Source organism: Eptatretus burgeri, chromosome 4 (assembly GCF_056783735.1).
Source record: "Eptatretus burgeri isolate ZD-2024b chromosome 4, Ebu_testis_v1, whole genome shotgun sequence".
NCBI lineage: Eukaryota > Metazoa > Chordata > Myxini > Myxiniformes > Myxinidae > Eptatretus > Eptatretus burgeri.
The window spans coordinates 103,212,613-103,231,250 of record NC_140964.1 but is presented as its reverse complement, the minus strand read 5'-3'; the positions used below and the strand labels follow the sequence as shown (position 1 = coordinate 103,231,250).

The 18,638-nt window shown below is 35.1% G+C and overlaps 2 long non-coding RNA genes across 3 annotated transcripts; both read right to left on the bottom strand.

Annotated features, from left to right (window-relative positions):
- Positions 1–3,594: 3,594 nt before the first annotated feature.
- LOC147028799 (uncharacterized) lies at positions 3,595–5,096 on the bottom strand. Of its 2 annotated transcripts, none has more exons than XR_015056954.1 (4): positions 4,672–5,096; positions 4,415–4,574; positions 4,105–4,162; positions 3,595–3,758 (listed from the first exon to the last, which is right to left on the bottom strand). It is a non-coding gene; the product is annotated as an uncharacterized LOC147028799 (long non-coding RNA). The 2 variants fall into 2 exon arrangements; XR_015056955.1 differs by lacking the exon at positions 3,595–3,758 and adding an exon at positions 3,769–3,991 and having other exon boundaries at positions 4,049–4,162.
- A 12,417-nt stretch (positions 5,097–17,513) lies between these two features.
- Positions 17,514–18,135, bottom strand: LOC147028798 (uncharacterized). Its single transcript, XR_015056953.1, has 3 exons — positions 18,014–18,135; positions 17,738–17,816; positions 17,514–17,651 (listed from the first exon to the last, which is right to left on the bottom strand). It is a non-coding gene; the product is annotated as an uncharacterized LOC147028798 (long non-coding RNA).
- Positions 18,136–18,638: the final 503 nt, after the last annotated feature.

The following is an 18,638-nucleotide window of genomic DNA, read 5'->3' as shown; positions in this document are numbered from 1 at the left end:
ATAAAACGGCTGTGTATTCCAAAGATACAGAAGTGTTGATATTATCTCCAGGTCATACAGAATTCACAGTTCGAATTAAAATAAATTTTTATAAAGAAGGGCGTATCGTTTGTATGAGAATAGAACAATGGGGATATGATATGAATGACTTAGGGTATAATTGGTCATTTAAAATTAACCTCGAAGACCTGGAACAATTAAATCAGTCTCGTAAGGAAGAATATTATCCACTTGGTATCGAGAATGAGTTTTGTGGGGCTACGATTAGTAAACAACAAATAAAAGAATTTAATAAGGGTAAATATAATAATGGTTTTGCCCTTGTTTATCTCATGAAAACAGAAAAAACAGGATTATATATAATAAGTAAGGAAATACAAAATGATTTAACTATGGGAAGATGGGGAGGTGTTTCGTGCCATAATATTATTCTAACATATATTTCTAATACATAAATGACAGCAAGAAGGCTTCAAGAAAATTATCATTTCTGTGTCCAAGCATACCTTCAAGAAAAGGGTATTCGGTATTTTAATAAATATGTTCTACAACATAAGAATGAGGTATTTTCAATAAAAGATTGGCATTATGCTGATGTTGATAAACCGACAACTTTAGATTTAATTAGAATGTTAAATAATGAAAAAATTATAAAGTTAAGAAAAGGTAAGGCTCTTTTAGAAATTCAAAAGAAATTTTATTGGTTTCCTGTTGTAAAAAAAATTATTTTGGATACAGGAATAACAAGAAATCCTGATGAATATATGTATAATATTCTATGGGGTGTAAGCGATTCAAGGATAGTAAGGGATGAGGAAGGAGTTGAAGAAGAGAGAGAAGGAAGAGAGGGAGAAGGAGGAAAGGGAGAAGAGAGAGAGGGAGGAAAGAGAGAAGAGAGAGAGGGAGGAGAGGGAGGAAAGAGAGAGGGAGGAAAGAGAGAAGAGAGAGAGGGAGGAGAGAGAGAAGAGAGAGAGGGAGGAGAGGGAGAAGAAAGAGAAGGAGAGGGAGGAGAGGGAGAAGAAAGAGAAGGAGGAAAAAGAGAAGAGAGAGAAGGAGGAGAGGGAGGAAAGAGCGAGACAAAATAAATATCAAAATATGGAAACCAGTGAGATTAAAAAAAGATTAAGGGTATTACAGAAAATAACTCAACCCACCGAGGAGGAAAAGAAAGAATTGACAAGTCTATTTGCAATACTTTCGGCAAGACTATTGGCATCGACAAGATATGGATTTTAATTCAAGTTTTTCATTTTTTTTTTTCTTAAATAAATGGAGGAGAGAGTGAAGGCATTTCTAAGGATTCTTTATGTTTTAAAAATCAAGATTCAAATGTGCATGTTGGAAACTAAAAGGTTTTTGCACTCTGCAGGAATTTTTCTCATAAATAAATGAGTTATTGTCTCAAATGTAAAAAGAAAACTAATACTAAAAATATTTCATATATTAAAAGTAAAAATAACAGGGTTATACAAAAAGGTATATGTTCGGTGTGTGGTTCAAAAAAAATCAATTTATCTCCCAACACAAACTAGGAGGAGATATCCAAAAGTTTTTATCAGGAAGTAAATTTACAACTACTGGAATACCAGGGGAATTACATCTTCCAGGGTATTCTTTCTGTGGCCCAGGCACAAACTTGGATAAAAGATTAGATGAGGCAGACAATCCTAAATCCTGGAGTAAGCCTATCAATAGAGTTGATGAAGTGTGCATGAGACACGATATTGATTATGGGAATACCACAACGTTGGAAGAAAAGCATGAAGCCGATAGAGAAATGTTGTATAATTTGTCTCTGATACAAAATCAACCTTGAGAGAAAAAGTTGATCGGTTCATTGTGAAGAAGATGATCAGTGCTAAATTGAAACTTGGACTTGGAAATTCAAAAACTTATAGGCTCTAATGATGCCATTAAGACTGAAGAGCAATTAGCTGATGAATTACATAAACCAATATTCACAAAGTTTCAGAGAAGGAAAGTTTATTCCAAGGAAGTAGATTATATCTGGTCTGCTGATTTGATTGAACTCAATAATGATAAGGGGTACAAGTATGCTTTAACCGTTATTGATTTGAGGAGTAGATATCTTTGTGGGTTGTACCATTAAAAAACAAAACAGGTAATACTCTTATGTTAGCCTTCCAACAGATATTTAATAAAAGTAAGAGAAAACCTAAAAAATTGTGGACTGATGAGGGTAGGGAGTTTTATAACAAGACATTTATGAATTTTCTAAAAAATAACAGTATTACATTATACAGTACCTTTAATGAAGGGAAGGCAGTTGTTGTTGAACGTTTTAATCGTACCTTAAGAGAGACTATATAAAAAATTCACACAACTCGGTTCACAACAATGGTCATCTTTTATTCAAGATATTGTGGATAAGTACAATGACACGATTCACACGTCAACAAATATGAAGCCATCAGAAACATTTACAAAATTAAAATATGAAAAAGAGATTAATGTCAGAAAACCTAAGTTCAAAGTTGGTGATATCGTAAGAATATATAGGTGGAAATCTCATTTTGAAAAAGGTTATACGAAAAGATGGACCAACGAGCTTTTTAAAATTGTTGATGTAATAGATACGGTTCCTTGGACTTATAAGATATATGATTTGGAAGGGGAAGAGATTTTAGGTTCATTTTATTCACAGGAATTACAAAAGACAAAGATAAATTGAAATTTTTTGACTCCGCCCCTTTTTGGCTCCACCCACACAAGCCCCGCCCACACAAGCCCCGCCCACACAAACCCCACACAAACCCCACCACACACCCCCCCCACAAGCTCCAATAAATTGAAATTTTTGACTCCGCCCCTTTTTGACTCCGCCCACACACGCCCCTCCCACCGAAGCCCCGCCCACACAAACCCCACACAAGCTCCACACAACCTCCACACAACCTCCACACAAAACTCCACACAAGCTCCACACACACAAACCCCACACAAGCTCCACCCATATTCATCATATTCACATAATTAGTGATTAGTTAATTAGTTCCCCACACACACAACGTGTTTATTTAATTAAAAAATTATCCACCCATCCACACAAGCTCCACTCATCCACCCATCCCCCATCTCTCCACCCATCCATTTATCCACATAAGCCTCATCCACATTCACCCCTCCCACACAAGCTCCACCCACATAAACCCCTGCCCATATAAACCCTGCCCACATAAACCCCTCCCACATAAGCCCTGCCTACACAAGCTCCACACAAAAACTCCACACACATAAACCCCCTCCCACACAAGCTCCACCCACATAAACCCCCCGCCACACAAGCCCCACCCACACAAGCCCCACCCACACACACCCCGCCCACACAAGCCCCTCCCACACACACCCCACCACACAAGCCCCCACCAAAGCCCCGCCCACACAAGCCCCCGCCCACACAAGCCCCACCCCCCTCATCCCCTGTGCGCCCCACCTTTGACCCACCACCTCCCTCATCCCACCCCCCCCCCCTTCCCCCACACACACACATGGGGAGGGGAGGGATGGGATGAGGGGGTGATGGGTCATTGGGGAGCGCACCTACCCCCCTCCCCTCCAACCCCCCCCCTTTACATCTCTTTTATTCTTTTCTTGTAATTCAGAATCAAGTAATTGTAAACAAAACAAATATAATTTATTAATATTGAAAATATTAAATATTCATTTGCGAGAATGTACAATCTTTCCCAGCAATCTTCTTCAGATGCCTTGTGATTTCGAAACTCAGACACCATATTCTGTTTTGAAACAAAAAGTGGATAATAATTAGGTTCTATAAAGATAATTACATGGTAATATGAATAAGCCTCGTTGACCACTGAATTAACACACCAGGAGCCTGTCATCCTTTCAAGGTCAATAAAATGAATTCCAGTGTACTGACAAAACCACGTCCAAACTAATGATGCAACCAACATAAGGCGACATTCTAAAGAGAGAGTGATATTAATAATAATTCAGAAATATTTACCTCCAGAAAATCATGTGTTGTCACGAGTGATATTAATAATAATTCAGAAATATTTACCTCCAGAAAATCATGTGTTGTACGAGTGATATTAATAATAATTCAGAAATATTTACCTCCAGAAAATCATGTGTTGTACAAGATTGCTTCAACAGCTGATGTTGTGCGATAGTGCTGAAAAAAAAAAAAATAAGTCAAGGGTATAGATGAAGAGACAGACAGGGAAAGCAACACACACACACACACACACACACGCACACACACACACATACACACACACATAGACACACACACACGTGCCTCACCATTGGTTTAATTCATTCGAGATCAGAGACCAGTCATTATAAATCATTGGCCTCTTCAATAAGAGCAGAGAGAGGTAGGTAGAAAGACAGACAGAGAGAGAGGCACACACACGTGTCTCACCATTGGTTTAATTCCTTCGAGATGAGAGGGACGTGATAAGACTTCATGCCACTCATTGAAAATGTCTTTCAATTCTCTTCTAAAATCATTGATCTCTTCAATAAGAGTATTAATTTCATGAACCACGTCGTGATATGTGAACTCAATTTCTTCCAATGCCCTGTCAGGAAAAAATATATATATATATCAGAATTATCATGATTTAATTAATAATCATTTGCTTCATCGTTCAAAGAGAAAAGCATACACAAACTTACCAACTCTGTAGTGGGCTGTTGGCTTCATCGGAAGAAATATCGTCCATGCCTCAGTTGTAAAAATGAAATCCGCTCTGGCAGAAACTTTGTCTGGCGAACCGCTTATAAAGCAACGATGAGGAAATTGCTTAATCATTGGGTGTGGGCACAGGAAATGACAAGCTTCTCTTAATGATCTCATCTGGCCACCGCCCGAGTTGCAAATCGTTTTTGGACATAAACCACGCCATAAAAGTTTTGATTCAAATGTTTTCAGTTCGTGTTCTGAGATAAAATATAAACACGAGACCTTGTCTCTCAGAATAGTTCCTATTTTTTCACAGCATGACAGTCCAAAACCACTTCCTCATTCACACAGCACGGCCGTGTCAAAAAAAACACTTCCTCATTTTCACGGCATGAACTGAAAACATTTGAAACAAAACTTTTTTCTGGCAGGGTTTATGTACAAAAATGATTTGCAAAGCAGGCGGTGGCCAGATGAGATCATTAAGACAAGTTTATCATTTCGTAATGGCACAAAAGGGGTATCTTAAAAAATATAAAGATTCAAATGTTTTGTTTTTCAATATTTTAGATGGGGATTATTGTGCAAAGAAAATTAAACTATTGAAGGAATTTGAGAATGAACAAATGTTTATAGGTTCAATGAGTGAGCTAAACAATATGCATTGGTTATTTGATAAAGAGTGCCCCGAGGCTTAGACGTTTCAGATATTTCTTTAGAATCACCTTTAACAAATCTTTATCTTGTTGTATGGGCTATTTGAATAGAGAGCCCCTAGGTTAAAAGGGAAATAAAAAAAATGACCGTTTTTACAGCCATTTTTCCCTGCTGTGCAGGGGTTTGGCTTTTTCTTGAGGCAATGTTTTATGGCCGGATGCCCTTCCTGACACCAACCCTGGTCGCCTCTTACGACACACAGGGATACGGTACACCTATTCTAACCGGGGCATACACCGGGACCAGTACACTGGCACTCATTTCGCCGACCTCGGAAGGATGGCAGGCTGAGTCAACCCCCTGGTGTTAATTCAGCAGCCAACGGGATTTGAACTCAGGACCCTGGGATCCCAAGCCGCCACCCTAACAACTAAGCCAACACCAGGCTCCAGGTTAAAAGGGGAGACAAATAAATATACCTTGGGCTAAAAAGGGGATTTATTTTTTCAGGGGAAAAAAAAGAAAAATTTCATGGCTGAAAATCCCCCATTCATTTACATGGGGAAAAGTGAGCCAGAACCAGTATTCTTTCCCTACTGATATAATAACAGACACCACAAGGAGTATGTTTTTGATATTTATTTGTGTATGATATATTTGGATTTGGAAAAACAGTATCTATCTTTTCAAGGATACTTTCAAAATCAGCATATATCACAAATGTATGTTTTATAGATTTGTTAAAATCTTTGAATGATATGTTTGAACCTGCTTTTGGTTAATTGATTAAGGTCAATTTAAGATTACTCCAATATATCGAATGTTTATTTAATCGTTCTTTTGTATGAAAGAAGTTGAGACATCTCTTTCAAGGATACGTTTTACATTTTATCTTGTATAGTTGTGATTTGGTTAATCTTGAGAAATTTTTGATGAAAGCATAATGTGATTTTTTCCTTTGAAGTAAAGTAGAGAAGGTCAATGTGTGTTTCATCATTTTTATAGTTATTTGAAATTTTTAATGTCTGAACTTTGTTTGTATCCGTTAGTCCATATATATTAACAGATAGATTATTCATTTTCTTAAATTTAGGAATATCTCTCAATGACATTGGAAACTTTAAATCTTTAACATTTAATGTATTCTCGTATTTCATATAATGTTCAACCCATTCAGGTTTCCATTGTGGAGGATGTAAGTGAGAAAGAACTGACCAAATAAAACATTTATTATCTTTGTTTTGAATATTAACAACTGCTTTCTGAAGTTTTATCTCTTTTGGTGAATCAATATAAGAAGAAGCTTGAAGAGGATCTGATTTTAAGATGTGTATATCTAAAAAGATTCTTTTTGTAACAGTAAATCCACTACCTACTACAGTGTTGTCAACATCTTGTTATTGTCTCTGGAGTTCATCGTAAACATCACATCTTACAAAATCTTGAAATGATGAGAAAAAGTGAGGGTTTGTCCTCAGAGAGGGAGTAGTTTCATCACCTTCTCTAACCATATTCAATTTTACTCCCATATAAAACTTTAAAGTTTTCATTTCACTTAATGTGCTTTTAATAATAGTTTCAATACTTTGTTTAACCACATCAACAGCTTCCATGATTGAAGATGGTCCAGGGACTTGAAAGCGAAACAATCTTATTTTTATATGTCCTTCAAATGGCCCATCAGTATTTTCAATAGAGAATTTAGTGGCACCTTACCTTTCTTCATTTTTCTTGTGTTTGCGTGATTGAAGGTGTTTATTATAAAAAAAAAATAAGAATATCATTATCACATCCATCACAATGTTTTGTTTCTTGGTCAAGTGGAGATATTTGTCTGAAAACATTGAATGTGTGTTTGTTGGTTTGTAGGTGTTTTTTTTTTATAACATTTATATTCATGATTACAAACATCGCAGTACATTGTATTCATCATATTTATATAATCAAAACTTTGCTTAAAATACAATTTTCTTGATGAAAATTCCATTGTATTTATAGGTGAATCTGTGCTTAAAACCATTTTATCCTCCAACTTTTTTCATTTAATAAATACAATGTATCAAGACACAAGACAAGTTTCAATCAATCTCTTCATTTGTAAAAGATACTGAGAAATATGTTGAGGATGTAAAATTGAATAAAGATAAATATAACATCGATTGGATAAAAACAATTATGGTGAATAATATGAATTGTTCAATTTCCTTCAGTGGAAGGGCTTTTAGTATATCTGGAAGAACATCAATTAAGGCAGCTCAAACAAAAGTTTCGACTCTCCTTCTGGCAATATATATCAAAACTAGAAAAAGCAATGAAACAAGAAAAAGTATCAAAAAAGAAAAACCTTATGGATGAAGCTTTAGAAAGAAAAGATAAGACCATCTGTAATATGCAAGGAGAAATTTGTATTTTTTTCAACAACCCGAAAGATGTAAATCCTGATGAAATAAAGGATGCTAATATATCAGGTGAAATTACATTTTGTTGAATAATAGTTAAGGACCATTTTAAAATTACCTTTAATATGAAAAATGTAGAAGTTGAATCTGTTAACGTAAAAAGTATATAGATGGTCGATAGAGATGGTAATGTTTTTTATACTAATTAAATATGAGTCACGATTCAACTGAAGATTTTGAAGATTATGAGAGTGATGATAGTAACTCTGTTGGAAGAGAAGACAGTTTTGATACCGAGAGTTTGTGTTCAAATGATAGTAATGAAAGCAGTTTTACAGATTATTGTGAAAGCACCAATGAAAGTACCGAAGATGATACCGAAGGTGAATTTTATTAGAAGTAAAGTTTTACTTTATAAATAGGAATAGTTTACTAGATTTTGAGCATCTTGAATTTCCTGATTCTCCACATGACAAATTTGAGAATTGTCCTGTGTGTGAAAGACAGGGATTAAACACAGTCAAAAGCCTATAAACAATGTATGTTCTGTGATTATCTTCTAATTCATGATAATAAAAAATATAAAAAGGAATATAATTCTTTGAGATTTACACCAAAAATGAATTACTTTTCAAGATTAATTCGAGAAATGAATGTAAAGTATGAGGGTGATAATACACCTTTTCTTACAAGAGAAGAGACTGAACAAATGACGACCATGTTTCGTGGATTGATGATTTATATTATTAACGATTGTCATTTTCAGGGAAATGTCAACACAGGATATTGTTTAACTAAAATAATGGATTATCTTGAAATTAAACCTGAACTTAGGATAAAACATAAAACAGCCAATAAAAAATTAAATAACCTGTTTTCCAAATATATAAATGAATGATTTTTTACCCATTTTGGAAAATAATATAAAAGTTAACAACCATAAAAATCTTCCAAATTCATTAAGATGTCTCATAGTTGGTTCAAGTGGATGTGGAAAAACCTGCTTACTTTCAAAGATGCTCCTTACTCCCAACTTAATAGATCATGATAATTTAATAATTTTCACAAAGTCAAGATTTCAATCTGAGTATCAACTACTCTCACAAGGTTTTAATGTTGGTCTTCAAAAAGAAGATATAATCGGTTTATTTAAACTTCAAAACAAACTAAATGATTACAACATTGAAGATATAATACAACTATTTTGTGATACACCGAGATATAAAAAGAAATCAAAGCCGATAACTTGTATTCTTAGTGATAATACGGATGATATACCTTCTCCCCAAGATTTGGATAAATCAAAAAACAACCTTGTGATCTTTGATGATTGTGTTAATGAGAGAAACCAAATGGTAATGGATAGCTACTACACCAGAAGGAGACATTCTTCTTGTAATTATATTTATCTTAGTCAATCATACTTTCAACTCCAACGTCACTCAATAAGAAACAATGCTAATACTTTTATTTTATTCAAGTTAAATTCAATAGATAAAAACAATTTTTGGAGAGACAATTGTTCTACATTATGTAGTAAAAAGGAATTTGGGGATTATATGAAGCACACGACTGAAAAATGTAAATATATTGTTGTGAAACAAGATGAGATATTAAGGGATATATTTTTTATTTTATAAACAATTACATATACAAATGACAACTATTGTTATAAATCTTGTGGGTAAATCTGCTTCTGGAAAAACTTTCATAAATCAAGGTTCTTGAATAGTACAAATGAAAATATTGTAAATTTGCTTAAATAGCACCATGTAGTTCGTATTGTATCAACAACAACGAGAGCAATAAGACCTGGAGAAGTAGAATGTGAAGATTATTACTATATTTCAGTCGAGGAACATATGCGATTGAGGAATGAAGGCCAAATATTTGAGGTTTCTCTTGGTACAACAAAATATTCACATTGTAAGAGTGAGTTAAAGAAACTAAAATCTGGTGGTTTTGGGATATCAGAAACTAATCCAGAAGGAATGAGACAAATTATGAAACATCTGAGTGGTAATGGGGTTAAGATTTTATCATTCGGTTTTGATGTTGATGAAGAAAGTCAGCGCAAATGTATGAAAAGCAGAGAAACAAGTATTAGTGAAGAAGAAATTACAGCTCGTATTAATATTAATAAAGAATTTGATGAAGTATTTAAAGAAAAGAATTTATTTGAACACATGTACTTTAATGATGAAGAAAAGGAAAACTTCCCAGTTGACCTTTATAATTCAGTGAATGATATTTTCCAATAAATAAATGGATGCAAAAGAAAGAGCAAGAAGATTTAAGGAGCATCAAGAGTTGGTTTCAAAAGTTGTAAAGCAACAGGAAGACATAAAGAAGAAACACAGACAGAAACTAAAGGGTGAAGAAGCATTTGAAAGAAAACAAGAGAAATTTTTTAAACCACTTTTAAAAACTTCCCAAGAAAAAATTATAGATGCTTCCACAATTCCCACAATAGAATATACTCCTAAAAAAGTTCAAATGTTAAAAGATTGCTGTCAAATGATGGAGGAATAATTAGAGCATATAGGAGAATTAGAATATGACCAGGCGTAGTGGCGTGCGCCTGTAATCCGGCTACTCGGAGGCTTTGGTTGGAGGATCGCTTGAGGATGGGAGCTCTCTGCTGGGCCGTGCTATGAGAGGGTGTAGGGCAGCCCAGAATCATGGCGAAACCCAATCCTTATCCCTGTGTTGTAAGAGTCGACCAGGGTTGCGTCAGGAAGGGCATCCAGCGTAAAACCTATGCCAAATCAGTATGCGGATCATGAGGGATGATCCGCTGTGGTGACCCCTAACGGGAGCAGCCGAAAGATGAACAACAACAACAACAACAACAACAACAGGAGAATTCGAATATGATGATGAAGGATTATTTCAACAACTGGAAGAGATTAATCAAACCCCTGATTTTATTGTGAAGGCTCTTCAAAACAATGAATATTCAGCAGATTCAAAAACCAAAACAGGACTCATTTCAACAGAACAACCAGCAATACTTCATCTTCTTCAAGAAAAGGGATTGATATTTAATGATGAATTAAGGTTCTTGAGTTCTGCTCAACCCCCTGTTAAGCTAACTCTGAGATTAATGTTTCTTCCAACAAAATATGGAAAACAAGGTTCAACTATGAGGGATGAATCAAAGTATTTTGATAAACCATTGGATATGAACAATAAGGATGATAGAGAATATATTGATCTGCTGGACTCTCTTAATTATAGGGTTGGTCTATCTGGTAAAAGTAGGAAGAATGAGAAGGAGAAACACATTATTCCTGCTTTAAGTATCCTTGGCTCAGGTGTTAGTTTTCTTCCAAATGACCCATCACAATTAGTTAATCGACCGTTATTGCTGTTAGGAAGTAAGAAGGCTGAAAACATCAATTGTTTTAATGAAGCATCAGCCATTTTAGATCAGTTGATGAACATGAAAATAATAAATAAATGTCAATCCAAAGACATTTTATCCCATATTAAATAAGATGAGAAGCACAATCCTTAGTTTTAATTTCACAGCAAGCGACCACACATCTTCATTCCCATACCCACTACAACTTGATGCAACAAAAGAATATGAGGCGTCTTTATTGTACATGGAAACTTATAATACCTTGTTTAATATCACGGAGAAAAATGATAAGTTTAGTTATAATCTGGGAAGTGGATACAAAACGATTACAGTTTCAGCCAGAGCATTGACATTTCTCAAGTATCTTCTGAAATTGCTTGCCTTATGAAAGAACAGGGTGATGAACCAAAAAATATTGTTATAGATATTCAAAAACATACTTCAAAATCAACGATTAAACTTAAAAATAACTACAAGGTTGATTTCACAATTGATAATTCATTTAGAGAGTTATTGAGTTTCTCCTCAAAAAAGATTGAAACTAATGGGATGTTTTACAGTGATCATGTTGTTCAAATATCCTCAGTCATAAATTTGGTATAAATTCACTGTGATTTGACTGATGGTGCAAATAATGATGGAATAAGAACAGATACAATATTTTCATTCAGTGCATACTCAACCCCAATTGGTTATAAATTCAATATGGAACCCAAAAATCTGGTTTATCTACCTGTGTCAGGAAAAAACATATACAGAGTAAAGTTTAGGATAACCGACCAAGATAATCGCATGATTTCTTTTATTGGAGAAATTATATCCATCAGAATTCACCTCCTTGAAGTTTTCCAATAAATAAATATGATGGTTATTGTGAGGAAACACGAGTTGGGAAAATATAAAATAATTACAGGGGATGGGATGTTCCTTTCCCCATACTACAAGGGCGAAGGTATGTATCTCGGTAGAGGATATTATAAACCAAAGAGACAAAGGGGTGTAGGACATCAATTTAGAAAAAAAAGGAGATGGGATAATTGATACTCTCATGGGTATAGGTTCAACTATTCTTAAACATAAAGACCTAATTCGTTCAACTGTGTCTGCTGTGGGAAATGTAGTGGGTGCTATTAAGAGTATTAAAGATGCCAAAAGGAATCTCATAAATTGCAAGCAATAAAAAATTAAGAAAGGCAAAACTCAGTTGTCCCCCAAAGAACGACAGAAATTATTTCAAATACTTGGGTCAGGGTTTCAAAAGTTTTAACATCTTTTTTCCTCAATAAATGCAAGTATGAAAGCAATTGATAGTATCTATGATAGTATCCGCTAACGTTTCGAGACATTTTCGAGAATCCCATTTGCATTTTGTCGCGAACTGTCGCAGCCCAGTGAGATACAGGCTTAAAGCATACAAGTCTTACCAAAAGGTGTGTGAAAGCAATGGAAATAAAGAACCCATTTTGGATATGACAGCATTTAAAAGTTTGTATACAATCTATGCGATTGACCTGAGTGCTCAAAAGGAAACTATAAAGTCGAATCGAGTGGATACTTCCCTATTCATTGAAAGAGGACAGAGTGAATAAGTTGATACATATTGTTTGCTTTTTTGAAGAAAAAGAATTACAGATTAATACAGATAATGGTGTTATGATTAGTCTCATAATTTTTTTAGAAATAAATTAGTAGTAAAGTGCCAACTGGGGTATATGTTAATCAAATCAATCTTCATAAACTATCATCTTGTATTCAAAATCAAAAGCCTTGTATGATTAACATTAATACAATTCAGAGAAAAGGAGCAGTAAGATTTGGTGCTTTGCTCACAAGAGAACAGGTTAAAATCTTGCACGATACTGGCTCACTTAAAATTAAAATGTCAAAACCAATGTTGAAGAAACTTTCAACAAGAGAGACGAGTGGAGGATTTCTCCCATTTCTAATTCCTTTATTTGCTGGTTTAAGTGCAGCTGGAGCATTGACAGGTGGTACTGCAGCAGCGGTGAAAACTGCCAACGAAAGGAAGGCTCAACTCCAGGCTCAAAAAGAGTTGGAAAGACATAACAAAGAGTTGGAGCAACAAATTCCTGGAAGTGATGTAATTGTAGATTTTGCTGAAAAACTTGAAAGTCTGCCTGATAAAGCGAGATTGTTAGTTGGAGATATGCTTTCTTCTATCGCACAAGCAGGTGTAAAATTAACTAAAAGGGGAAATGGATTATATCTTTGTAATAAATAAATGAGCATTGATGAGTGGTTTAAAGAATTTGGAAAGAATACATCAAATTCAGAACTTATCCAATATTTTAAGAAATTAAAAATTCATAATGTGGTTATTTGTCGGAGAAATTAATGAACAAACGTGTCTCAACATACAAAGAATATTATTATGAACTTAGAAGATAATAATGGGAATGGTTCTCATTGGGTTTGTATTTTTAATCGTCAAGACAAATATTATTTTGATAGTTATGGTCTTCCACCACCTGTTGAAGTCATAAAATTCTTACAGAATGGTGTTTATCAAACATTTCAAGTCCAAGAATTAAATTCCAAGTGTTGTGGTCAATTATGTCTATATGTGTTATTTCAACTCAACAAAAATAAAAATTTTAATGACATTTTTAATCTAATATAAATGACTTATGTTGGTAAAGATGGTTCTATCTTTGGTGTATCCCAAGAACTGGATATTGATTTATCAAATTATTACACAAAGGCACAGCCTGAACGACAGAAATATAGTATAGCAAAAAATATTAATATGAAAAATGTTTATAAATTAATAAATTATCCAAGCCCGACTGACGCGAATGACTTGATGAGATGAAGTGATTTATCACAAAATATATCCTTAAATAAAATGGCACGTTTTGATAAACAAGTAGACTTTACAACCACAACACCTGGTTCAACAAACGTACACCTTTTCTTATTAAATTCAATTATCTGCTTCGTATTGAATTTTATAAAGAAGGAAGAATAGTTAATATGAGAATAGAGAAATGGAGGTATAATATGTGTGATTTAGGATATAATTGGTCTTTTTCATTCAACCTAGAAGACCTACACGATTTTTATCAGTCTCGTAAAGAAGAATATTATCCTCTTGGTAAGAATCAGGAGACATGTGGAAGCACAATTAGCAAACAACAAAAACACAACTTCAGGAATAGGAAATTATATGATGGTGAAGCAATTGTTTATATGACAAAGAAGGAAGGAAATTGGATAATTATACAAAGTCGAAGAATACAAACAGATTTAAAACAGGAAGATGGGGTGGTATTGCGTGTCATCATATTGATCTGTCATATATTTCTGATACATAAATGACAGCAAGAATGCTTCAAGAAATTATAATTTTTGCATTCAAGGATACCTACAAGAAAAGGGTGTTCGATTTTACATTCCTTATGAATTGGAACATAGACACGGGCAATTTTCAATTAAAAACAGGCCTTATACTGATATTAAAAAAACCCACAAATAGAGATTTGATGAAAATATTAAATAAAAATGAACTTCTAAAGGTGATGAAATATAAAACTCTTTTATAAATCATCAACAAATCTTGTTGGTTTCCTATTATGAGAAAAATAATTGTGGATTCAAGAGTATCGCAGAATCCAGATGAATATATGTATGATATTCTGTGGGGTGAAAGTGGTTCAATGATAGTAAGGGATGAGGAAGGAGTCGAAGAAACTGAGGAGAGAGAAGGAGGAGGGGGAGTAGAGGGAGAAAAGAGAGAAGAATGAGAGGGCGAGGGAGGAAAGAGAGAGAATAAATAAATATAAAAATATGGAAACCAGTGAGATTATAAAAAGATCAAAGGTATTACCGAAAATAAATCAATCTCAACGCACTGAGGAGGAAAACAAATAATTGGCAAGTCTATTAGAAATATATGCGTCAAGACTATTAACATCGATTTCAGGGAGAAGATTTCAATGAGAAAGTGAAGATAAAGAAGAGAAAGAAGGAAAAGATTATATTATTGATGATGTTGGTGTAATTGACTTTGATTAAAGTTTTACATTTTTTTTCTTAAATAAATGGAGTAGAGAGTGAAGACATTTCTAAGGATTCTTTATGTTTTAAAAATTAAGATTCAAATGTGCAGGTTGGAAACAAAAAAGGTTTTCGCACTTTGTTGGAATTTTTCACATAAATAAATGAGTTATTGTCTCAAATGTAAAAAGAAAACCGAGAGTAAAAATATCTCATATGTTAAAAGTAAAAATAATAGGGTTATACAAAAAGGTACATGTTTGGTGTGTGGCTGAAAAAAAGAGTGAATTCATCACCAAACACAAACGAGGGGGAGATATACAAAAGTTTTTATCCAGAAGTAAATTTACAACAACTGGAATACCAGGGGAATTACATCTACCAGGGTATTCTTTCTGCAGTCCAGGAACAAACTTGAATAAAAGATTAGATGAGGCTGACAATCCGAAACCGTGGAGCAAACCGATGTGATGATGAAGTGTGCATGAGACACGATATTGATTATGGAAATAGCACAACACTGGAAGGAAAACATGAAGCCGATAGAGAAATGTTGTATAATTTGTCTGTGATACAAAATCCAACCTTGAGAGAAAAAGTTGATAGGTTCGTCGTGAAGAAGATGATCAGTGCTAAATTGAAACTTGGGCTTGGAAGTTCAAAAAACTTATAGGATCTAATGATGTCATTAAGATTGAAGAGCAATTAGCTGATGAATTACATAAACCAATAATCACAAAGTTTCAGAGAAGAAAGGTTTATTCCAAGGAAGTTGATTATATCTGGTCCACTGATTTAATTGAACTCAATTATGATAAGGGGTACAAGTATGCTTTAGCCGTTATTGATTTGAGGAGTAGATATGCGTGGGTTGTCCCTTTGAAAAACAAAACAGGTAATACTCTTATGTTAGCTTTCCAACAGATATTCAATAAAAGCAAGAGAAAACCTAAAAAATTGTGGACTGATGAGGGTACAGAGTTCTACAACAAAACGTTTTTTAATTTTCTTTAAAATAACAACATTACAATGGGTCCTTTAATGAAGGAAAAGCGGTCGTTATTGAGCGTTTTAATCGCACTTTAAAAGATAGACCTAATAAAAAATTCACTCAACTCGGTTATCAACAATGGTTGTCTTTAATTCAGGACATTGCAGATAAGTACAACGACACGAGTCATACGTCAATGAAAACGAAGCCATCAGAAACATTTACAAAATTAAAATATGAAAAAGAGATTAATGTCAGAAAGCCTAAGTTCAAAGTTGGTGATATAGTAAGAATATACAGATGGAAATCTCATTTTGAAAAAGGTTATACCAAGCGATGGACAAATGAACTTTTTAAATTGTTGATGTCGTCGGTACAGTTCCTTGGACTTACAAATTATGTGATTTAAAGGGGGAAGAGATTTTAGGTTCATTTTATTCACAGGAATTACAAAAGACAAAGATAAATTGAATATTTTTGACTCCGCCCCCTTTTTAACTCCGCCACTTTTTGACTCCGCCCACACAAGCCCCATACACGCAAACCCCACCCACAAAAGCCACATCCACACAAGCTCCACCCACATAAGCCACATCCACGCAAACCCCACTCACAAAAGCCACATCCACACAAGCCCCACTCACACAAGCCCCACCCACGCAAAACCCACCCACAAAAGCCACATCCACACAAGCCCCACCCACACAAGTCCCACCCATGCAAACTCCACCCACAAAAGCCACATCCACACAAGCCCCACCCACATAAGCCACATCCACGCAAACCCCACTCACAAAAGCCACATCCACACAAGCCCCACCCACACAACTCCCACCCATGCAAACTCCACCCACAAAAGCCACATCCACACAAGCCCCACCCACATAAGCCACATCCACGCAAACCCCACCCACAAAAGCCACATCCTCACAAGCCCCACCCACACAAGTCCCACCCATGCAAACTCCACCCACAAAAGCCACATCCACACAAGCCCCACCCACATAAGCCACATCCATGCAAAACCCATCCACAAAAGCCACATCCACACAAGCCCCACTCACAAAAGCCACATCCACATCCATCATATCCACATAATTAGTGATTAGTTTATTAGTTCCCACACACAACGTTTATTTAATTAAAAAAATTGCTCCACCCACACAAGCCCCACCCATACAAGCCCCACCCACCCACACAAGCTCCACCCACTCAAGCTGCACGCATACAAGCCCCAGCCCCCTGTGCGGCCCCACCTTTGACCTACCACCCCCCTCATCCCACCCTCCACCCTTCCCCACACACACACACGGGAGGGGAGGAGAGAGGGATGAGGGGGGTGGTGGGTCATTGGGGGAGCACACCTACCCCCCAACCCTCACCCTCCCCCCCTCCCCTTTACATCTTTATTCTTTTCTTGTAATTCAAAATCAGATAATTATAAGGAAAGCATATATAATAAAACAAGATTACAAACATTGAACAAAATCTTCTTTCGCAGCAGTCTGATGGTTTGTGATTTTGAAACTTGGTCAACATATTCTGTTCAAAACAAAGAGGGAGGAACAATTGGGTATATAAAGATGATTATATAATGATATTAATAAAATAATAAATATAACATTTACCTCCAGAAGATTGAGTGTCATGTTAGATTCCTCCAGAAGATTAAGTTGTGTGTTTGGTTCATCCAGACAGGTGTTTAAACTGAAAAATAATAATAATAATAATAATAATAATAATAATAATGAGTCAACACTCAAGAGAGATATAGACAGATACATGGAGACAGAGATAGAGACAGAGGGAGAGAGAGAGAGACAGAGAGAGACAAAGACAGAGACAGACACACACAGACACACACACATACACACATACACACACACACACGGATAATTTCTCACCTTTGACTCGACTCATTCAAGGTCAGAAGACGTGAGAGGACTTTTTTCCAGCCAACAATAATGTCATTCAATTCTTTTCTGAACGATTGAATGTCTTTAAGGAAGTCATTCATTTTTTGCCACTCGTCGTGGAATTCAAACGCCTCCTGTTCCAGATCAGTTATCAACGATGTTCTTATTGGGGACAACCTGTTAGAAAAAGACATATAATAATTATTGGTTGTATAGTTTGTATAAAACAAATCATCATTCTGTATAATCATCATTCATATGATTTAATTCTGTATAAAACAACAAATAATGAATGGGTCCTTGGATCTCACCTCTCATCTTGTGAAAACGATTGATCTGCAAGGTTAGAATACTCTTCTAAATAATCCATTCTCTGAATAAAACTCAAAATTCTCTGAATAGGACTGAATAACAACGAAGTTCGCTTTGTTAATAAGTAGCCTTCTGTTGATGACATCATGGGAGATTACACAACAATGGGTTTTTCAGGGTGTGTCTCACATAGGAAATGAGTCGCATTTTTGCTTCAGTTCTCAAGCAGTCTCACTCATTTTAACACGAAAATGAAAGAGCTTGTTTTGAATGATTTTGAGAAAAAAAAACTTACACAAAA